Genomic DNA, 20991 nt, shown 5'->3' with positions numbered 1-20991 from the left:
TGTTGACGCTTTATAAAACTATGGTCATAATCATTGATCGAATAGGAAAAAAGAGGTTCATATGTAGAGCAATTTGGTGTAACACGATCTCAAGTACTAAGCATACACACCTAGTCTAGGATGGGAGTCGACACCCAATTTCATGCCCTAGACTAAGGTCGAGAACGGTAGATGGAAGGACCGTACCCTATTGGACTCGAGAGTCTAAAACTCCACATGGATATTAGCCTAGTCTCTAGTATCATGGATCGTTTTTAGATGGCCATCCATGGTGACGGGCTTTCTTGATCAAGGGTTGATCGAGAATTATTAATTAAATTAGATTTAATTAATAATACTGTTTGATACTAGTCCAAGTCTTGTTGAAAGGTAAACCTGAAGAGTTATATACAAATCACCGAGAAGGGATGAGGAATTAATTAGAAATTAATTTCATAAGTAATTTCATAATTAATTTCATAAGTATTTGGAATAACTAATGAATGAATACATAATAAACAAAATAATTTCCTACACCCGCTCTCCACCTTTCAGCCGCCCCCTCTAATGTACAGACTTGGTGTGTATTTTTCTCCCTAATTTTTTTCTAACAAAGAGGATTCAAGGATCCCAAATTTCAATGCGATGTTGACTCAACTTTAGAGGGTTTCTACGTTGAAGCCTTGCGTGAACGGATCAAACGAATGAGATTCGAAACAAACTAAATCAAAAGGTAATTCTTAATTTATGATTTATATATCTCTCATTTTTCATTCAACCATAGCCCCGTTTAATTTTATTGTCGTTTATTATTAACTACATCGAACACCCGGGAACTCAAAGGGTACACCCCTTGGAACTATGATTTTATTATATTTTATTTTTAATTTACGTACTCTTATATTACCGCTTCCGCTTGCGCGTTCCCGGGCCCATCCTCTTGCACTTTCCCAGTGCTTGCATAACACCCCTAGGTTGGTCCACTAAGACTTGGTTCGAGCTCATAGAGTCCATTTCGGATTTTATAGCTTCAAGCCCCTTTCCCGAATTGATGTCCGAGATCTATTCTTTGTAATTCTTCGTATCATTATCCAACTGATCGGTGACACCTAGAGAACCATACCTTTCAGGATGTTGTGGTACTCTAGCTGACTGCGGAGGACTGGAACATTATTAATGGGAACAGTAGGCACAGATGAAGTCCCTGCATTCGACTAAGGTATCTTGATTCCTCAAGGAACAACTCATCGCGTTGGGTATCCACTAGAAAACCTATTTTCAAGAACACTGCATTCCTAGAGACAAATACCTTTTGCTTAGAGGAGCCATAAAAATAATACCCTACAGTTACTTTCGGATAATCGATGAACTTGCACAAACTAGACCTTTAGTCTAGCTTGTCTCCCATTTGTAGGGCTATCCCACAGTCTCAAGTTGCCATATTTGATATGGTGTCTGGGCTATTGCTTTAAATGGAACTATATTTAATAACCTAGCCACCGTCTCAAGCTCATAACCCTAGAAGGACAAGGGCAGTTCAGTAAAACTCATCATGGATCGAACCATGTCCAACAATGTCTAACTCTCCTTTCTACCAAATCGTTCAATTGAGGCTTCCCAGGAGGTGTCCATTGAGAGAGTATACTATTTTCTTTTAGATAATTCAGAAACTGACCACTTAGATTCTCGCCACCTCGGTCTGATCGAAGTGTTTTAATTTTACTAGCAGTTTGGTTTTCAACTTCAAATCTGAATTCTTTGAACCTTACAAAGGCCTTAGACTTGTACCTCATTAGGTAAATATAATCATACCATGAATGATCATTGATAACTGTTATGAAGTAGGAGAACCCTCCTCTAGTCTGAGTATTCAGTGGCCCACAGACGTCTATATGGATCAAATCCATTAAACCATTGGCAAGCGTAATTTGTTCAACAAAGAGCTTCCTAGTCATCTTCCCTTTAAGACAGGAATCACAAGCTGTTAGGTTGCCAAATTGTCTATTTCTAGACTCTTTGAGTCCACCAACCTCTTTATCCTATCTTGAGAGATGTAACCTAACCTTGCATGCCAAATTTGTGCACTCTCAAGATTATCTAATTTATGTTTCTTTTGAGCAATCATGATCCAATCCGGCCTTTGTAGAATATAAAGACCATATCTAATTTACCCAACAAATGAGAATAACCATCTTTCATCAAATAAAAACAATTTTTGTTCATCAAAAACTCAAAACTAGTATTTCTAACAACAAAATGGAAATGATGTTTTTGATCGTGCTAGGTACAAAATAACAATCGCTAACAACTATGTTGAAGGTTCCTACAACTTCAGCTATGACGTCCTTGCCATTGCGAAGCCCAAGGACCACCTCTCTTAGCTTTCTGCTTCTTTCCAGCAACTGCAAGTCATTGCAGATGTGAGCACCACAAATGGTATCTAATACCCATGAATCAGAATTAGTAACCATGTTAACTTCAATAACAAACATACTTTGCTTAGGAGGGGGTTTGGGACAATTTTTCTTCTAATGCCTTTGCTCATAGTAGGGGATGTAGATATCATCCGCCCTCAGCTACTGTTGAGTAACCTTCTTCCTCTTTCTCTTACCCATTCACAATGGAGTAATAGGAGTGCTCTTAGCATCTTTTGCTGCAACGATAGTCTTCGCCTCCGCCTTACCCTCCTTCCTCTTCTAGCTTCCGACCCTCTTATCTTTCATTTTAGAGGTGAAAGCTTCCCCTATCAATACTAACGGCACAAACTTCTTAGTCGTTACCTCATATTGCACCAACATATTGATCAACTCTTTGATGGACTTCTCAATCCCCTTCATATTCAAGTTGACAATAAGTGAACCAAAGGACGGAGGAAGTGACTGAAGAATCACGTCAAAGTATGTGTCGTTGTCAAGCCTAGCTTTTAGGTCCTCAAGCTTCTCCACTAGGGATAGCATCTTAAACCAATGCTCTTGCACAAAGGACCCTTTAGTCATTTGGTCCTAAAAAACTCGTTAGTGGCGACATACCTCGTATGCCTATTTGGAATCACATAAACCTCTTTCGTGCATTGCATAATTGAGGCCATATCATCTAACCTATCATATTGCTTTTGTATGTCTTTAGACATGAAAACCAGTATGATGCTTCAAAATTTGCGGTGGTCTGCATGCTATCTTTCAAACATGATATGCTCGTCTATGGACCCAACGGCTGTGTCTGAGGAAGCATCTTAACCATGACATTCCCTTGGTTCTCATAGTCGAGGACTATCCTCAAACTACGCAACCAGTCGTTATAATTTTTTCCATTAAATTTATTATTTTCCAGTATCATAGTCAATGGATTCAACACATTATTACATAAATGTAAGAGTAGAAAACCAGTAAAAGACTATAATATTTAATTCAAGTTAAGGACTTGGACTCAATCATTAACTCTCCACTATTTTTATGAAAACCCATCACTCTCAAAATGGGGTTTTGAAAAACAATCCTAGTGGGCTTTTAAGGTCCACAAGCAAAATTCTTCATGTCCACAAGCAAAATCCCCATAGCACCTCTCATTCTTTCCTTTCTTTTTCAGTTACACACATGCAAATATACAACACACACAAGTAAAAAATTGTAATTTATCTCTCGACCGAATCAAAGGTATGAAATTGTAATTTTAATTTTTATTAATTTATATAATTATATTATTTAATTAGTTCATTTATTAAATATTGATTATATTGAATGATGTAATTTAACAGGAATATTTTACGAGTTTGGCTATTTAAAATAGTGTTGAGTGAATATCAAATCAAATATAAAAGTGATATTGTCGGTTAATTAGATTATTAAATTTATTAAATTTGAATATTAGCTAATTTATACAATTCCATTGAAATTATTAACTAAATACGCAATTCTACATATTGTTGTTTAATTAATTTATATAATAGCGAGAAATTGATAGAAAATTCATATAAATGAGGTTTTATATTTTGCCAACAAGATTCCCAATATATTTTGCCTTGCCTTTTTCACATGATTCACGTTACTTGACGTTAGATCTGACCCATCAATCGAATCATAGTGCAACCTGTCACCCCACACAACTCGTGTGACAGGGAAATAGAAACGTATTCACTTCATTAATAATAATAGTGCAGCTTTATTTTAGTCCATATGTGTCACGACTCATGAGACTACGTGTGTGTGAAATTAACTTCCTCACTACATTATTGTGGATGGAAGGTATGGAAAAACAACTATTTCTTAAGTTCCATTTATTATGGTTTGATATTTAACTTGCTCCAACCAAGTGAGAGTTCATTACTTTTTATTATGATTGAGACCTCATCACACATTAATTATTTGCATGCTCAATATTCCAAATATTAGAACAGTTAAAAACGCATCGCATGCAAAAATAAAAGCATAGCATGACCCTATTGGATGATAACAAACCTAAAACCCATGTGAACCACTATTTCAACGGCATCGACCTGGGAAGCTATTCGAGTGGCTTCTCCTCAGCAGTAATTTTTTACAAATATATGGCACCGTTCCTTGTGGCCAACGATGTCCATTTTCTTGTGGCGGCTATTCTAGGACTGGATTCCAGTGGATGCACGCATGAAGTAGAAGGGCTTTAGTTTCCCATATAAATGTCAATGTTGCGAGACAGAGAACACTATTCTGCATCTATTTGTTGAAGGTTCAACAGTGCGGGATGTGTGGTAGCACTTTACTAACATCTTTGGGCTTAGGCTTTGTGAATCAGGGGACCTTCTCCGTATGGTGCACTTCTGGCATTACTCCACCCCGTTTCACTCGGATTTGCATATTTGTACTTTGGTACCATTTCTGATCCTCTGGTTTACATGAACGCAACGACATGCTGCAAAATATCGTAGGGTACAATTTACTGCCACCAACATCATATTTGAGGTTCAGCATCATCTTCGAACACTATATGCAGCACGGATCTTGACAAGCACACAGTGGAAGGGTGATTTGCACCGGGCATTGGCTATGGGCTTCTGTTTCAGACCAAGGGTACCTCGAGCACCCAAAGTGGTGTGGTGGAGTACCTTCTCTCCGGCTTGGATCAAATTTAACTCGGATGGGTCCATGCTCGGGAACCCCGGGCCACCAGCAGCAGGTATTATTCGGGATGCAATTGGACAGGTGCGACTTGCATACCAATTTGCTTTTGGCACAGCCACTAGTGTGCTTTCAGAGCTAACTGCTATCTCGCGTGGTTTGGAGTTTGCCTTGACACACGGTTTGGCTCCCATAATGGTTGAGGTGGACGCAACTATAGTTCTCCAACTATTACAGTCTCGAGCGTCTCGGATGTGAGAGGTGCAACATTTGATCATGCGCATTGTGCAGCTCCAGCAGGTATTAGGATTAGACGTTTGATATATTTTTTGGGAAGAAAATGGAGCGGTTGGTCATTTTGCGAAGGAAGCCGCTTCCCTATAATTGACTCTGGTTTTGTATCAGGAGGATATTACGGGAGTACTATGAGCCATTGTCCGACTTGACAGACTTGGCACTTCGTACCTTCGCCAGTAATGAGCTTGTGTGACGCTTTGGGATTTTCTTCTGGTCGGGTATAAGGGGAGAGATTGGCAGGGGGCACTAAGCAGCAGGTCCAACAAACGCAAAGGAGGGATGGGCACGGCAAGAGGTTAAGATCTTTTTTGTTTTCTTGGCTAGGATAGACCGTGTTTTTGGTATTGATTACTAATGTTGCAAATAGATTAGGAATTCTGAATATAAAAGGAGTAAGTACTCCTTGTTTTACTGTTCTTCAATTGTACACACTATAATTTTTTTGGAGTAATAAATAGGTAGGGGTCCACCAAACCACCCGTCTAGGCACAGACGGCTTTTTGAGGAAAAAAAAAACCTATGTGAACCACTGAGCCCTCAGTGGATCTATGGACAGTCTTAGGATGGGCCTACACTATTACAAGCTTTTTAACCCATTAACATGTTATGGGCCTTGTAACACCTCTTTATTTTCTTCATCTCCATCGCGGGCTCCATCTTCGAGCCTTTTCTCCATGAATCTCCGTGGGCCAAGCCCATGACCTCCTCCATGGGATTCCATCATCAGAGTTTGGTCTCTACAATTGTCATGTAACAAAAAATTGTAAATCCTTTGCACCTATTCTACTCTTATTACAACTTAAAGGAAAATCCCAATCAGAAGTTGAGGGGTATACATAAATAGGGAGAAAGCAAACCTTTACAATTTAGGCTAAAATTTAGTAGATAAGGAAAAATAAGAGGCACACAGGCCCTAAGCCAACATAACAATAAAACCATCCATAAAGTCTAATGGACTTTGTGATCATCCATGCTAATCCAATTAACAGAAGTAGCATCTAAATACTCCAACTATTCATGCTTAATATATGATAAACAATACCATAAAACTAGTTACATATCCAACCTAAGGAAATTGAAATAATGCAACTTAAATATGGATACAAGTGCAACCAATGCAAAAATTAATTCATGTTTGAAAAACTCATTCAAAAATTAATTTTAGTAATTTAGTTTTGGGAAATATCAAATTGTTAGAATATGTGACCTGAAAGCTAATTAGATTGCCATACTTGTAATCAGTTCTGACAATAACTCGATTTCATGCAATATTATTTAGTGAACAAAATGAGTATTCACTACTTGTCTCATTATAAATGTTCACATTTCTTTTAAACATCACAACAAATCCCACAAACCACTTTAACAACTATGCAACAATTAGACTAAACATTGCATGGTGGTCATGAACCAACTGCCAAGGGTTGGGTATGAAATGTTCCAAGTCGAGGATTTCGAGAATGGGCATCGAGTATCATATGGAGACTTGCATTTAAGAGTCGCATTCATTTGATGAGTGTCGTGTTTCATCGGTGACAGACGTGGGACGTCTATGCAATCTTACTGGGTCGATTGACTAGGTGTCGAATCGACTGAACTGACTCACGAGGATCGCCATATGGAAGCCTTGGAGGCTTGGCCAGTATGACTAGAATCCATGACTCTGATAGCATGGGAGTAGTCCTCAGACTTGAGGAATCACGGTAGTCATTTGCATACGATGACTGCATCTTATATTTGTGTGAGAGGTGATCGTGTTTTAGACATGGTCATCATAAGCCTTGTCCAGTGCAGTCAAAGCATGTAGCGAGGATAGTAAGCTTTAAGAAGAGGATCTGTCCCCTGTCAGTACTGACAGAGGTATCTCTTATGTACTTGGAGATGCATTGACGCTCTATAAACCTATGACCACGGTCATTGGTCGAATAGAAAAGAAGGTTCCTATGTCGTGCAATTTGGCGTAATGCAATCTCAAATATTAAGCATAGATGGCTAATCCATGATGGGAGCCGACACCCATTTCCATGCCCTAGACTAAGGCCAAGAAACAATAGATGGAAGGACTGTACCTGTATGGACTCGAGAGCATAGAAGTTCACATGGATATTCGCCTATCTCTAGTGCCATAAACCATTGCTAGACAGCCACCCATGTTGATGGGCTTTCTTGATCACGGGTTGATCGAGAATTATTAATTAAATTAGATGTAATTAATAATAATGTTTGTTACTAACCTAAATCTAGATGAAAGGTGAACCTAAAGAGTCATACACAAATCACCGACAAGGGACGATGAATTAATTGTTAATTAATTCAATAAGTAATTGGATTACTTACGAACAAGAGAGATCTATTGGATGGAGGAGCCTAAGGATAAATTAGCAGAATTAATTTATATTAGACTTGCCCTTATTATTTAATAAGTTGGACTTAGTGGGCTCATATATTTAATTAAATTAAATATATAATGGGCTTAATTAAGTGGATTTTAATTAAATTGAATTTAATTAAAATTAGCTGGCCATGTATTTTATTTCAATAAAATCATCCAAGGCACCCCTAATTAAAACTCATTGGACAATTCTAGGAAAGAAAATAATTGACTAACAATTCTCACTTTTAGAAAGTGTTATGTTAGTCACTATTTATTTGGTATAGAAAATATATATTACCTTATGGATTGTGGAATGAACCTAGATACGTTCTAGTATATCCATACATATATATATTAGTTAGATAGAATAACTAATAAGATTACACAGCACAAAAAATTATACCTCCGCTAGAACCCCCAATTTAGCCACCCCCTCTCTCAAAACACTTAGTATGTTTTTCTCCCTTATTCTCTTCTACCAAAGGGTATTAAGGGATTCCATATTCCAGTGTGGAGTGGGCGTGTCTTTAGAGGACTTCTACATTGAAGTCTCACATGAACAAATCAACAAAAGAAGGTTCGAAGTAAATCAAACAAAAAGGTAATCCTTGATTTATGTTTCTTGCACTCCTTGTTTTAATTTCACTATAAAACCCGGTTTAGTTTTTATCGTTTATTATTAACTACATCGAACGCCCAGGAACTTCAAGGGTACACTTTTCGAATCATGGTTTATTAAATTCGGTTTTTAATTTATGAATTTTTAATTTACCACTTCTACTTGTGTGTTCTCAGACCGATCCACTCGCATTTTTGCCACCGCGTGCACGGGCGTGTGCGCACGATGCGCAGATCCTGCGAGCAGGTAGTGCAGCTGCACATGCATGGTGGTAGAGAGCCAGCGCACGCGCAGGGCTAGCTGTGCGGTGCTGGTATGCTGCTATCATTGACGGCGGATGGCTGGGCCGTTTTTTGCCGTTTCTTTTTTAGAAAATTAAAATTTCTAATTTCTACACATTTTCTGTAAGATATTTTGCTGATTTAATTTTGTATAAAATTGGATTTTTTGTAGAATTAAATTGCTTTAATTAATTTGGTTGGTTTGTGTGTATTAGATGCATGAAACTTTGTCATTCTTTTAAATTGTAAATTTTAAACTTGTTGTTTTCTACATATAATTGTATGTCATGATATTGGATATCACGTTGTTTTTCTTAGGATGTTCATTTTCTTATCTAGCATGATTAATTGTTATTATGTGCTAGTTGAATGTGGATGGATGATCACTGAGCCCTAGACTGTATGTACGTCTTTTAATTTTGTTTAGTGGGCCCGTGTGCCCTTGTCATTTATTTTTCTCATCTCTCTCTCATTTTATGCCTTGGAATAATAAGGTTTGCTCTCCTCCCACTATGTACTCCCCCCAACTTCTGATCGGAGTTTTTTATTTTAACTGTAATTAGAGTAGCATAGGTTTTTTGGTGAGGTTATACAATTTCTATGTAAAAGCAAGCCCTTAGAGATAAAGGCCCGTGAAGAAGGAAGGAGTTTGGAGGTCCATTTCTATGTTGATGGATAAATCACTATTATAATAGCATAGGACCATCTTAGACAGTCCTTAGACTCAGTGTGATCTCAGTGGGTCGCATAGGTTGGGCTCGTGATCATCCAATAGGGGTAAGTTAGGTTACATTTCATGCGATGCGTTTACTTAATGCTTTGAATATTTGATATTTATGCATGCAATGATATTATGTGATGAGGTCTCGGTTTAAAACTCAATATTAACTCTCACTAGGTTGCACCAAGTTAAATATTAAGCCCATGACGACTTGGATCGAAATGATTTTGATCCGTTGAAGCCTTCCACCCACAAAAATGTGGTGAGGAAGCTACCAATACTCAAGTTTGGTTTCAATAGTCGTGGCATATTTGGGATAGAGGAAAGTTGCACCATTGTTGTGAACAAAGGAACATGTTCATCGTTCCTTATCTCACGAGTCGTGGGGGGCGACAAATGAAATGTGATTTGGTTGTTGGGTCTGGCCTAACACCAAGTAATATGATTCACTTGGAGTCCTCGAAATCATGTGAAGAGGTGAGGTAAAAGATCTTGGGAATCTAATGGAATAAGAATGGTAGTGGATACCTCCCACGAGACTTTTGCCATGTGAATCGTAAAAGTGGGGCATGAAAAATTCGCTTGTGGATCCCAAGCCCGCTAGAAAACATTATTCTCGAAACCCACTTGAGAGTGGTGGGCTTTCATATAAATAGTTGGAGAGTTAAAGACTTAAAGACCAAATTTTTAAACTTAATTCATAATATTACAATCATTTCCTGATTTCTATTTATTTTCTATCTTCTAGAAAATGTCTTAGAATCCTTTAACCATGATTATGGAGACTAGAAAATTCAATGGCATGAACTATAACGACTGACTGCAAAATTTGAGGATTGTCTTAGATTTCGAGAACCAAGGCTATATCTTGGACAAGCCGCTCCTGACGGATCATCTGTACAAAGATGGCTGAAGGATCATCTATATAAATTCATGAGGTTCAGATGCTATCCCTAGTGGAGAAGCTCGAAGACCTCATAGCTAGGTTTGACAATGACATGTACATTGACGTGATCCTTTAATCACTTCCTCCGGCCTACGACCCGTTTATTATTAACTACAATATGAACAAACTTTAGAAGTTTATTCATGAGTTAATTAATATGCTGATCCAATGCGAGGCGAGGACCCACAAGTCTGCGTTGGTGTTATTGGTAGGAGAGGCTTCAACCTCCAAAGCGAAAGGCAAGAGGGCCGGACGCTGGAAGCACAAGAAGGGCAAGGGAAAAGTCGCAACAACCACTACTAGCGCTTCGAGCTCCCCTACTGCTCCTGTGGGAATGGGCAAAGGGAAAGGGAAGGTTAGCAGTTCTCAGTGGTCGAAGGCAAATGATGTTTGCATGCATTGCCAAAGATAGGGGCAATGGAAGAGAGTGCCCACAACTCCTCTCCAACCCAGGTATGTTTTTTATTGAAGTAAATATTATAACTAATTTTTTTTCTTGGGTATTAGATATTAGCTATGGATCTAACATCTGCAATAACTTACAGGTCCTGGAAAGAAGTAGAAGATTAAGTAAGGACGAGATGATTCTAAGGCTAGGGGATGGGAAGGCCGTTGCTGCGGAAGTAGTGGGATCTCTCAACTTAGTTATTAGTGATCATATTCGAATAGAATTAAAAGATTTTTATTATGTATCTAGCATGATCCAGAATATTATTTTTATTCTTGTTTTAAACAATGATGGTTATAAATTTGTGATCAATAAAAATATTTTTTATTTGATGATTGATAATAACTCTTATATGCTTGGTACATTACACAATGGTCTTTATATTCTCCAATAGTCCAATTGGATTATGACTGTCCAACACAAACGAAAATTGAATAATCATGAGAACGCACAGTTATGACATGCAAGGCTAGGCCATATCTCAAAAGATAGAATGAGAAAGTTGGTAAACACAAAAAGTCTAGAGGTAGACGATTTGGACAACCTACCAACTGCATATCTTGTCTGAAAGAGAAAATGACCAAGAAGCTTTTGTTGAAAAGTGCGCTTGTCAGCGGTCTTTTAGATTTGATCCATGCTGACGTATGTGGACCATTAAATACTCTGGCTAGAGGAGGATACTCATACTTCATAACCTTCACGAATGATCACTCACGGTATGGTTATGTTTACCTAATAAGGTACAAGTCTGAGGAATTTGGAAGGTTCAAGGAGTACAAACATGAAGTCGAGAATCAACTGGCCATAAAATTAAAACTCTTCGATCAGACTAAGGCAGAGTATTTTTTAGTGGTGAATTCATTGATTACTAAAAAGAGAATGAAATTCTCTCTCAATGGACTCCCCGTGGAATACCACAACTTAATGGCGTGGCTGAAAGGAGGAATCGAACCCTATTGGACATGGTTCGATCCATCATGTGTTTTATGAAATTGCCCCCTTCCTTCTGGGGTCATGCCTTTGAAACGGCGGCCAAATTACTTAACATGGCGCCATCCAAAACGAAGCCCCATACGCCATATGAGATATGGCAAGCCTGCATCCTACAAGTACTTGAGAGTGTGGGGTAGTCCCGCATACGTCAAAAGGCTAGTGGGAGATAAACTAGACTCAAGGTCTAGTTTGTGCAGGTTTGTAGGATATCTAAAAGAAACTACAGGATACTACTTCTATGATCCGTCTGAGCAAAAGGTTTTTGTCTCAAGAATCGCAATGTTCTTGGAAAAAGGTTTTCCTACGGATAGCCGACGCGATGAATTGCCCCTTGAGGAAACAAGTGAGGCACGTCAGCAGAATGAAGGAGCATCATTTAAACCTATAGTTCCCACTGATAGTGTTCCAGTCCTCCGTAGGTCGACAAGGGAATCACGACCGCCTGATAGGTACAGATTCTTAGGACTGACTATTCAATCGAAAATGATCCAAAGACATACGGAGAAGTGATGTTAGACATCGATTCGGATAAGTGGCTTGAGGCCATGAGATCCAAAATGGACTCGATGGGTTCAAAACAAGTTTGGACCCCCTAGACCCACCTAAAAGGTGTTAAACATTTTGGATGCAAATGGGTCTACAAAGGTAAGCTTGGAGCTAACGGTGAGGTTACAACCTTTAAGGCTAGGCTCGTGGCAAAATAATACACTCAACGACCTGGGGTTGATTTTGAGGAAACCTATTTGTTGCCATGGGCAAGTCCATTCGGATTCTGCTTGCCATAACAACATGGTATGACTATGAGATATGGTGGATGCACGTGAAGAAAATGGCTTTTCTCAATGATTTTGTTGAGGAAGAGATCTACAGGGATCAGCCGAGGGTTTCATTTCCGTTGGAGAAGAACAGAAGGTCTATCATCTCCAAAGGTCCATCTATGCCTCAAACAAGCTTCCCGAAGCTAGAATAAGCGTTTTGATGAGTTATACATGGTTGTGATTTAATGAAAAATGAATTCGATCCTTGTGTATACAAGAAGATTAGTGGGAGCACGGTTGCATATCTTGTGCTTATGTAAACGACATCTTGCTCATTGGGAATGATGTCAAGATGTTGGGTGATATTAAAGTATGGTTATCCACACAATTTTTCATGAAGGATATAGGTGAGGCCTTTTACATCCTTAGTATCAAGATCTATAGGGATAGTCTAGAAGGATGTTAGGATTGAACTAATCCTCGTTTATTGAGAAAGTCTTGAAGAGATGCAAGATGGAGAACTCAAAATGAGGATTCCTTCCAATGAGGCATGGGATTAAGATGTCTGAGAAGCAGTCCCCCAAGAATCATGAGGAACTTAAAAGGATGTCGAACATCCCCTATGCTTTAGCTGTAGGAAGCATTCTGTATATTGTCCAGTGCACCAGGCTCGATATCGCATATGTTTTGAGCATGACAAACAGATATCAACCATGCGCCGGGGAGGTAAACTGGAGCCCAGTCAAGACTATACTTAAGTACCTGAAGAGGACTAATGATATGTTCTTGGTTTACGGTGGTAATTGATATTGCAAGGCTATGGCGATGCTAGCTTTCAGTCGGACGATAATGATGCTAAGTTTCAATCAAGTTTTGTATTCAAGCTAAATGGTGGTGTGGCTGCTTGGAAATGTTCCAAGCAGAATACCACAATGGGTTCCACAACTGAAGCTGAATATATAGCAGCTTCAGAAGTAACTAAGGAAGTACTTTGGATGAAAAACTACATCCAAGAGTTATGGTGTGATGCCTAGCATTGCTGAGCTCGTAGTTATCTTCTGCGATAACAACAGGGCGATAGAACCGAGATCTCATCACCATTCCAAACAAATTCTTAGATGCTACCATCTGCTTAGAGCGATAGTGAGCAGAGGTGACGTCAGGATGGACCGAGCCAACTTAGCAGAAAACACAGCAGATCCACTTACCAAGCCGATGTTGCAAATTACCCATACTCATCTGGATAAGATGAGTTTGAGGTCAATAAGTGATTGGCTTTAGGTCAAGTGGGAGATTATTAAAATAAGTGACCTGAAAGACAATTAGATTGACATACTTGTAAGACATTATGAAAATAACTCGATTCCATGTAATATTATTTAGTAAATAAAATGAGTATTCGCTACTGGAATTTCCTTTGTTGTGCTTATTATATATGTTTACATTTCTTTTAAGCATCACAACAAAGCTTGCAGACCACTTTAATAATTGTGCAACAGTAGGACTGCACATTCGATGCGGTCATGAAATCAACTGCCAAGGATTGGGTCTGAAATGTTTCAAGTCGAGGACCTCGAGAATGGGCATCGAGTGTCCTATGCAGACTTGCATTTAAGAGTCGCATTCATTTGATAAGTGCCTGTATCATCGGCAATAGATGTGGGACGTCTATGCGATCTTATTTTTATAGCACGTCAGCACAATTTTTTTATTTTTTTCATTTTTTTTGTAATTTTTAAAACAACAATAAAATAATTAGATAAAAAAATTCCACATTTAGAAAAACCTCATGCCCAAAATTAAATGCAAAATTAAAATATACAAAACCCTAGATCTAGATATGCAATTAGAATATTAAAATCATGCTTGCAAAGCGGATAAAACCATGTTAAAATGCAGATCCACATTAAGCACATTCGATCCTATGCCTATACACCAAGTCGGGCTTTTATACCATTAGAAGGAAGTGGATCGACCCAAGAAGCACGGCGGAAGTGCGAAAAAATGAAAAATCGAGCAATAAAGCAAATTAATTCTCGATCAAGGGCTATACCCTTAATCTTTTCTTGGGCGTTTAGTGTAAAAATAAAATATAAAGGCCATAGAAACACGAGAAGACAAAAGGAAAGTTGAAAATCTAAAGAAGATATTTACCCTTGTTGATTTTGTCGTTCGGCTATGATCATTCAATTTGTTCATCTTCTTAGTCCAACATCTCAATCTGGAGATCCTCTAAAGACTAACACACCACCACTAAAAGAATTTGGAGATTTTGTGCTAGAAAAAACACCACTGAAGCACAAGAAAAGAAACATTATTGATTAACATTTGATTCTTGAATTCTCTTTTGATCTCTAAGATCTTGAGAGACTTTTGGAGAGGAGAAGAGAATGAAAAATGAGATGTTTGTGTGATGCTGCTTCAAGTGGATGGCTATGAGGGTTTTTCAAGCTTTAAATATAGCAAGAGTCGTGACCTAGAAAGACTCCAACAACCAACCCTAACTACAAAGCTACCTTGTAGCCGAGTTTGGTGAACCTAAGGCACCAATTCAGCCAAACACACTTCTAAGGAGTGTTTGGTTCTTCTTTAATCTAGTCAAGGTCTAGTCAAGGTCTAGCCACGGTCTTGGACTTATATTTTAATGGACCAGGCTTGATTAATCAAAATTAAATCAAGCCCATGTCTTATGGACTTCAATTGAACCTAGTTTAATTGCTAGCCTAACGTTAAAATTAAAATCCCTTAATCTAATTAAGAGATCCAAGCCTCTTTTCATCTCTCTATAAATTTATGAATCCAATTAGTAAATTGAACCAAGCACAATAAAATTAATTCAATTAATTTTAATGGCTAACTTAAAATTCTAATTAATCCAATGAATTAAATTTCAAGTCATCCATCCAATGGATGGGCCTAAATAAATGATCCAACCATTTACTCCGTCCAATAATTAATTTGATCCAATTAAATTAATTCGACTCTCCTGAAATTAATTTTAAATTAATTCCACCCCATTCTAGTGGTAGGGTATGACTCTTTAAGTTCACCATCAACTAAATTTGGGTGTGTTCCCAACATAATTTGTTAAATCTAATTCAATTAACTATTTCTATCTCATAATCAGAAATAACCCGTTACCATGGGTGGCCGTCTAGAAATAGTCCATGGCATTAGAGACTCGGTGAATATAGATGAACATTTAGGGAACCGAATTCATACGAGTAAGGTCCTTCCACCAACCGTCTCTCAATTTTAGTCTAGGGCATGGAATTGACGTTGGTTCCCATTCTGGACTAGACATCTACACTCAATAACTTGAGACCACCCATTTACACAACTGAATTATCACGGGAAAACCTATCTCAGTTATTTAGTCACTATGGGCACATATTTTTAGGGAAATGTATCTTAGAGCGTATAATAGATGCCACTGTCATCATACTGAAAGGGGATGAGTTCTTTTTTGGAACATACTGTTCAAACTACACAGTTTCATTGCAATAGATAAGGCTTATAATGTCCGTATCTTTCGACACGGACATTGCTCTCCAGATCTAAGCTACAATCATCATATGCCTATGAATGCCATGGTTCATCAAATCTGAGAACTAATCTCGTACTTTTGGAACCAGGAATCCTAATCATACTAACCAAACCTTAGAAGGCTTCATATGATGATTCTCATGAGTCAGTTAAGTTAGTCGACTATCTTGACAAGCAACACACTAAAACTGCATAAACGACCTACATCTCCTACAAATGAAACACGGTTGCTACTTAGTTCGAGTCTCTATAGGACCCTCGAGTTTATCGACTTGAAATTTCTCAGACCATTCCATAGGGGTTGGTTTCATGGCCGCCAACCAATGCGTAGCCCAACCTCTTGGATTTATCCGTTTGGTCTGTGGGTTTTATTGTGTAGTTAAGAATATTAACAAAATAAGTAAACACAATAAAGTACAAGACCAATTATTGAATATTACTTTTATTCAAAATCATAAATATTATATTGCATCAAATTTGTCGGAAATGGTTTACAAAAGCCCAATCCGGTTGGTTTTCTAGTCACCTATTCTAACAAAATTATGCTTAATTCCGATGATTAGATGCGAGTTAGCTTCATCATGTTAGAGGAACCTAGTGTTACATTATTATGCCCTTTGGGTTGAAAAATGCAGGTGCTGTCTACCAACATCTGCTGGACTACATGTTTCAAGAACAACTAGGACGTAATACAGAGGTGTATGTTGATCGCATGTGGGTGAAGAGTTGGCAGGTAAACCAGCACATCACTAACGTAGCTGAGACATGCAACGTACTAAGTGAGTACCATATGAAGCTAAATCCGGGCAAATGGTCACAGAAAAAGACATCAAAGTCAATCTGAAAAAATATTAGCAATAGAGGAAATGAAAGCTCCTACCAACCTCAATGAGGTCTAGAAATTAGTTGGTCGCACAACAACCCTTAGCCAGTTTATATCACGCTAAGCAAAGCGCAATTTTCCATTCTTCGAAGCTGTCAGAAAGACCAAGAGCTTCCCTTAGGATGAGGCTTGCCAGCAGACCTTCTAAGATTTGAAGGTCTCCCTGGCTGAGTTACCCTTACTCACCAAGCCGGCACCAGGCGGACACTGCATCTATATCTAGTTGTGACATAGCACGCAATAGGTTTTATACTCATAAAAAAGGATAAGTGAATCCAAAAACCCATCAACTACGTAAGCAAGCTATTAATGGGCCACACAATGCTACCCCAAGGTAGAGAAACTAGCCTTCGCTTTATTAATTACAACACGTAAGCTATGTCCTCAGTTTTTATCACATTCCATTATTGTGCATACGGCTGCTCTCTTGTGAGCAACATTGCGGAAAACTAAAATTTCAGGTAGGATGATTAAGTGGGCCATCGAGCTCAACGAGTACGAAATTTCCTACCAACTTAGAATGATCCACAAAGCCTATGTATGAGCTAAGTTTGTGAACGAGGCCATACCTATTGAGGAGGACGAAGGAAAATGGCTTCTACATGTTGATGGCTCTTCAACCCTTGTTGGTAGTAGAACCGGAATTGTCCTCACCAGCTCGAAGGCAGAGACGAGTTGGAATATGCCGTAAGTATCAACTTCAAGGCCTCAAACAACCAGGCCGAGTACGGATCTCATAGCATGTATCAGGAAAACGCTTGATGTAGGAGCTAAGAACCTGCCTACTTTGATTCCCAGTTGGTGACCAGGTAGGAGACATGTATGATGTCAAGGAGGATCGGATGAAATAATACCTCCAAGAGATAAGTGAGCTCACAAGCTAGCTGAATAACTTCTAGCCCCATCAAATTCCATGCACGAAGAACACCAAGGCTGATTACCTAGCCCAATTGGCCAACTCTCTAGCTGATTGTAGTGCCGAAGCTATTACTATAACAACTCTTATTAAAAGCCCTTCTGATACTGACATGACCGTCTTGCATATTAGCATGGATTTGGAAGAAACCCCTCCTAGACTACTTAAAGGAAGGAATTTTTCCTGCTGACGGAATCCCACCCGAGAAATAGAGCAACTAGATTTGTTCTGCTAGGCAGATCCTCTACAACCGCAGTTTTTCCTAGCCCTACCTCCGATGCTTGTCGCTAGAGGAAGGCAAATCCATATTGCAAGAGATACATGAAAGAGCATGTGGATCCCACATAGGGGATATGGCATTGCAAGTAAATCTTTATGAGCTCAATGCTTCTGGATCCCACATAGGGCTCTCTATAACAAACTCTCGTATCCTATTCTAATACACCTATAAATAAAGGTCTTGTGCAATCATTTGGCAACATCAATCCTCACTCTTAAATTCTCACTTATTCTCTCAACTCTCTCTCATTTTCAGGCTAATATAAGCTTGTATTTTTCACTCCATACAAAAATATGTTAGTTTATCTTCATATTTTACCATTATTCTCGTTTGGACTCAAGTCTTCCTTTCATTTCTTCAACAAACTGTTACTAACTTAAACTTCAAAGTGCTAACCTTTGTTTTACAAGGTAATCCCCTATTGATTTTAAGATTTTTCTAAAGATCCTTCGACCCTCATGGTACGGCTGAAGTTCGGTATGTATCACAAATATGGTTTAAAGTATGTAATAACCAATACCATATTAAAACATAATGATATGCTAAAATTGTATAATAATTGGATATTAGTTCAACCCATGCAAAAATTGATTTTGGTTTGGAAACCCATTCCAAACTAGTTTTAGCAATTTAGTTTAAAAAATATCCAATATCAATCAAAATTAAGTTCAAGTAAAAGTAACCATTTCAGAAATATGCAGAAAAATCAAAAAAATATTTTTTTGAATAAATCAGAAAAAACGGCCCAGCCATTCGAGCACATCGGCTAGCCATGCCCAAGATAGTTGCATGCGCGTGCAAAAGAAGAAGTGTCGGCGCCATGGGTCCCTTGAACAACAACAACACGCAACACTCACACTCTACACGCGTGTGCACGCGCAGGCGGACGCCCACACCCACTTATGTGCGGTCAGTTGCTGCTGTATGACTTTACTAAAAAGAACTATTTTTTTGCTGCATATTTCAACTAAAATAACGCAAAAAATCACTATTTTCAAAAAATATTTAATTTTCAAAAATACCTAATATCTAATAATTAGAGCAAAATCAAACAAGCTTTTTCAAAACATAAAATTGTGAAGATAAAGCCAAAAATCATGCCATAAAAGCCGATTAAAACATGTAAAACATGCATCAACACATAAAAATATATTATTCCATAGCTTTATACGCAGAACCGTGCTCCGATACCACTGAAAGAAAGTGGATCGACATGGGAATGCGGTTGAAGCATAGAAAAATGTAAAAATAAAAGGATAAACGACATTCAAGATGTATACCCTTGAATATTCTAGGACTATCAGTGTATAAATTATAGAGATAAAAAAAGAAAACACTAGATCTACAATCTGGATTATGAAAAATGAAAAGAAAAAACTGAAAGCATAATAGTAGAGATACCTTTACCAGTTTCTCCTTTTGATCGGCTACACTGGTTGTACTCCTTTCTGAAGTACGTGCACGCAGAACTCCAATGTAGGAGTCTTCTAATACTATCCACACCACACCGAGAGTATGGAATTTGTCCTCGTGCTAGCAATAAACATATTTGAAAAGAGGAATTGAAAAAGCTACACAATTGCTTAGTGTATTTTTTTGATCTACCTAGTTCTTAATTTGGTATAATTAAGAAGAGGATTAGAGATGGAGAGAGAGAGATGGATGATTTCAAACCTTGAGAGAGAGAGAGAGAAATCGGCTAGGGTTAGAGAGAATTGAGTGTGGAAGAGTTGGGAGCAAAGGGTAGAAGACTTAATCAACTGATAACTTCCCTATCTCCACCAACTTTTCATAAACTCTCCTCATCCATTCAAATTCGAAAATCTGCCTTCTCCTAACCTTAGCAGCTGATTTTTGGTCTTTTGGTACAAGGTAAGTTGACTTAGACGGGCTAGGTTTCGGTGCCTTTGGATCGGGCTCGATTAATTTATCCAACAAATTAAATTGAGCCCAAAACTAATTTTGTTGGGCTTATTGTTTAATCTAGTTAAATAAAATACCTAATTAAAAAATCTCAATTGAATATTTAATCCAATTAAATATTAACAGGCCAATGTGCACTAAATTAATTAAATGAATTCAATCCACTTAATTAATTAAGCTCAATCAAACATAATTAGTCCAAGTAATTATTTCTAGCTCATTTTTAATTAATGAATCAAAGCCACTAATTAGACAAGTCCATCTCCAATCTACTTAATTGATTGACCCAAGCCTCCTTTAAATTAATCCAATTAATTAAAATACCAAATCCAAAATTCAATAAATCTAGTTAACTCAATTTTGGATCATTCGTCTAATTGATGACTACATAAATGATCCAATATATAAACTTTCCAGGAATTTATTTAATCTAATTTAATTAATTCTGCTCTTCCTGAATTAATTCCAGAACGTCCTACTAATTTGTGTATAACTCTTTGGGTTCATTCTCAACTAGAGTTGTTGGATTGTGTCTGACATAATTAATTAAATTTAATTTAATTAATTTTTTTTATTAACCAATAATCATAAATAAACTGTTACCATGGGTGGTCGTCTACCAACAATCAATGGCACTAAGACTAAGTGAATAGTAGTGTGAATATTTAGGAACCAAATTTCATATAGGTACAGTCCTACTATCAACTGTCTCTTGGCTTTAGTCTAGGGTATGGAATTGAGCGTCGGTTCCCATCCTTGACTAGGCAGATACTTCGTACTCAAGATGCGTTTTACGCTATTGATCGATGTAGAAAATCTCATTCAATCAGTGGTTGTAGCCAAGACTTAAAGAGTCTTAACCATCTCAAAGCGCATAAGAGATCTCGTTGTCACAACACTGATAGGGGATACATTCTTTTTTGGAATTCATCAT

The 20991-nt window shown here is 37.9% G+C and overlaps 1 long non-coding RNA gene across 1 annotated transcript; it reads right to left on the bottom strand.

Moving 5' to 3' along the window:
* Window positions 1-5751: 5751 nt before the first annotated feature.
* Window positions 5752-19966, bottom strand: LOC148788131 (uncharacterized). The gene is made up of 2 exons (XR_016065568.1): window positions 19536-19966; window positions 5752-6106 (listed from the first exon to the last, which is right to left on the bottom strand). It is a non-coding gene; the product is annotated as an uncharacterized LOC148788131 (long non-coding RNA).
* Window positions 19967-20991: the final 1025 nt, after the last annotated feature.

Source organism: Sesamum indicum, linkage group LG5 (assembly GCF_026168435.1).
Source record: "Sesamum indicum cultivar Baizhima isolate 11 linkage group LG5, ASM2616843v1, whole genome shotgun sequence".
In the NCBI taxonomy this organism is placed as follows: Eukaryota; Viridiplantae; Streptophyta; class Magnoliopsida; order Lamiales; family Pedaliaceae; genus Sesamum; species Sesamum indicum.
The sequence above is the reverse complement of the archived record's forward strand: the minus strand, read 5'-3'. Positions and strand labels throughout refer to the sequence as shown.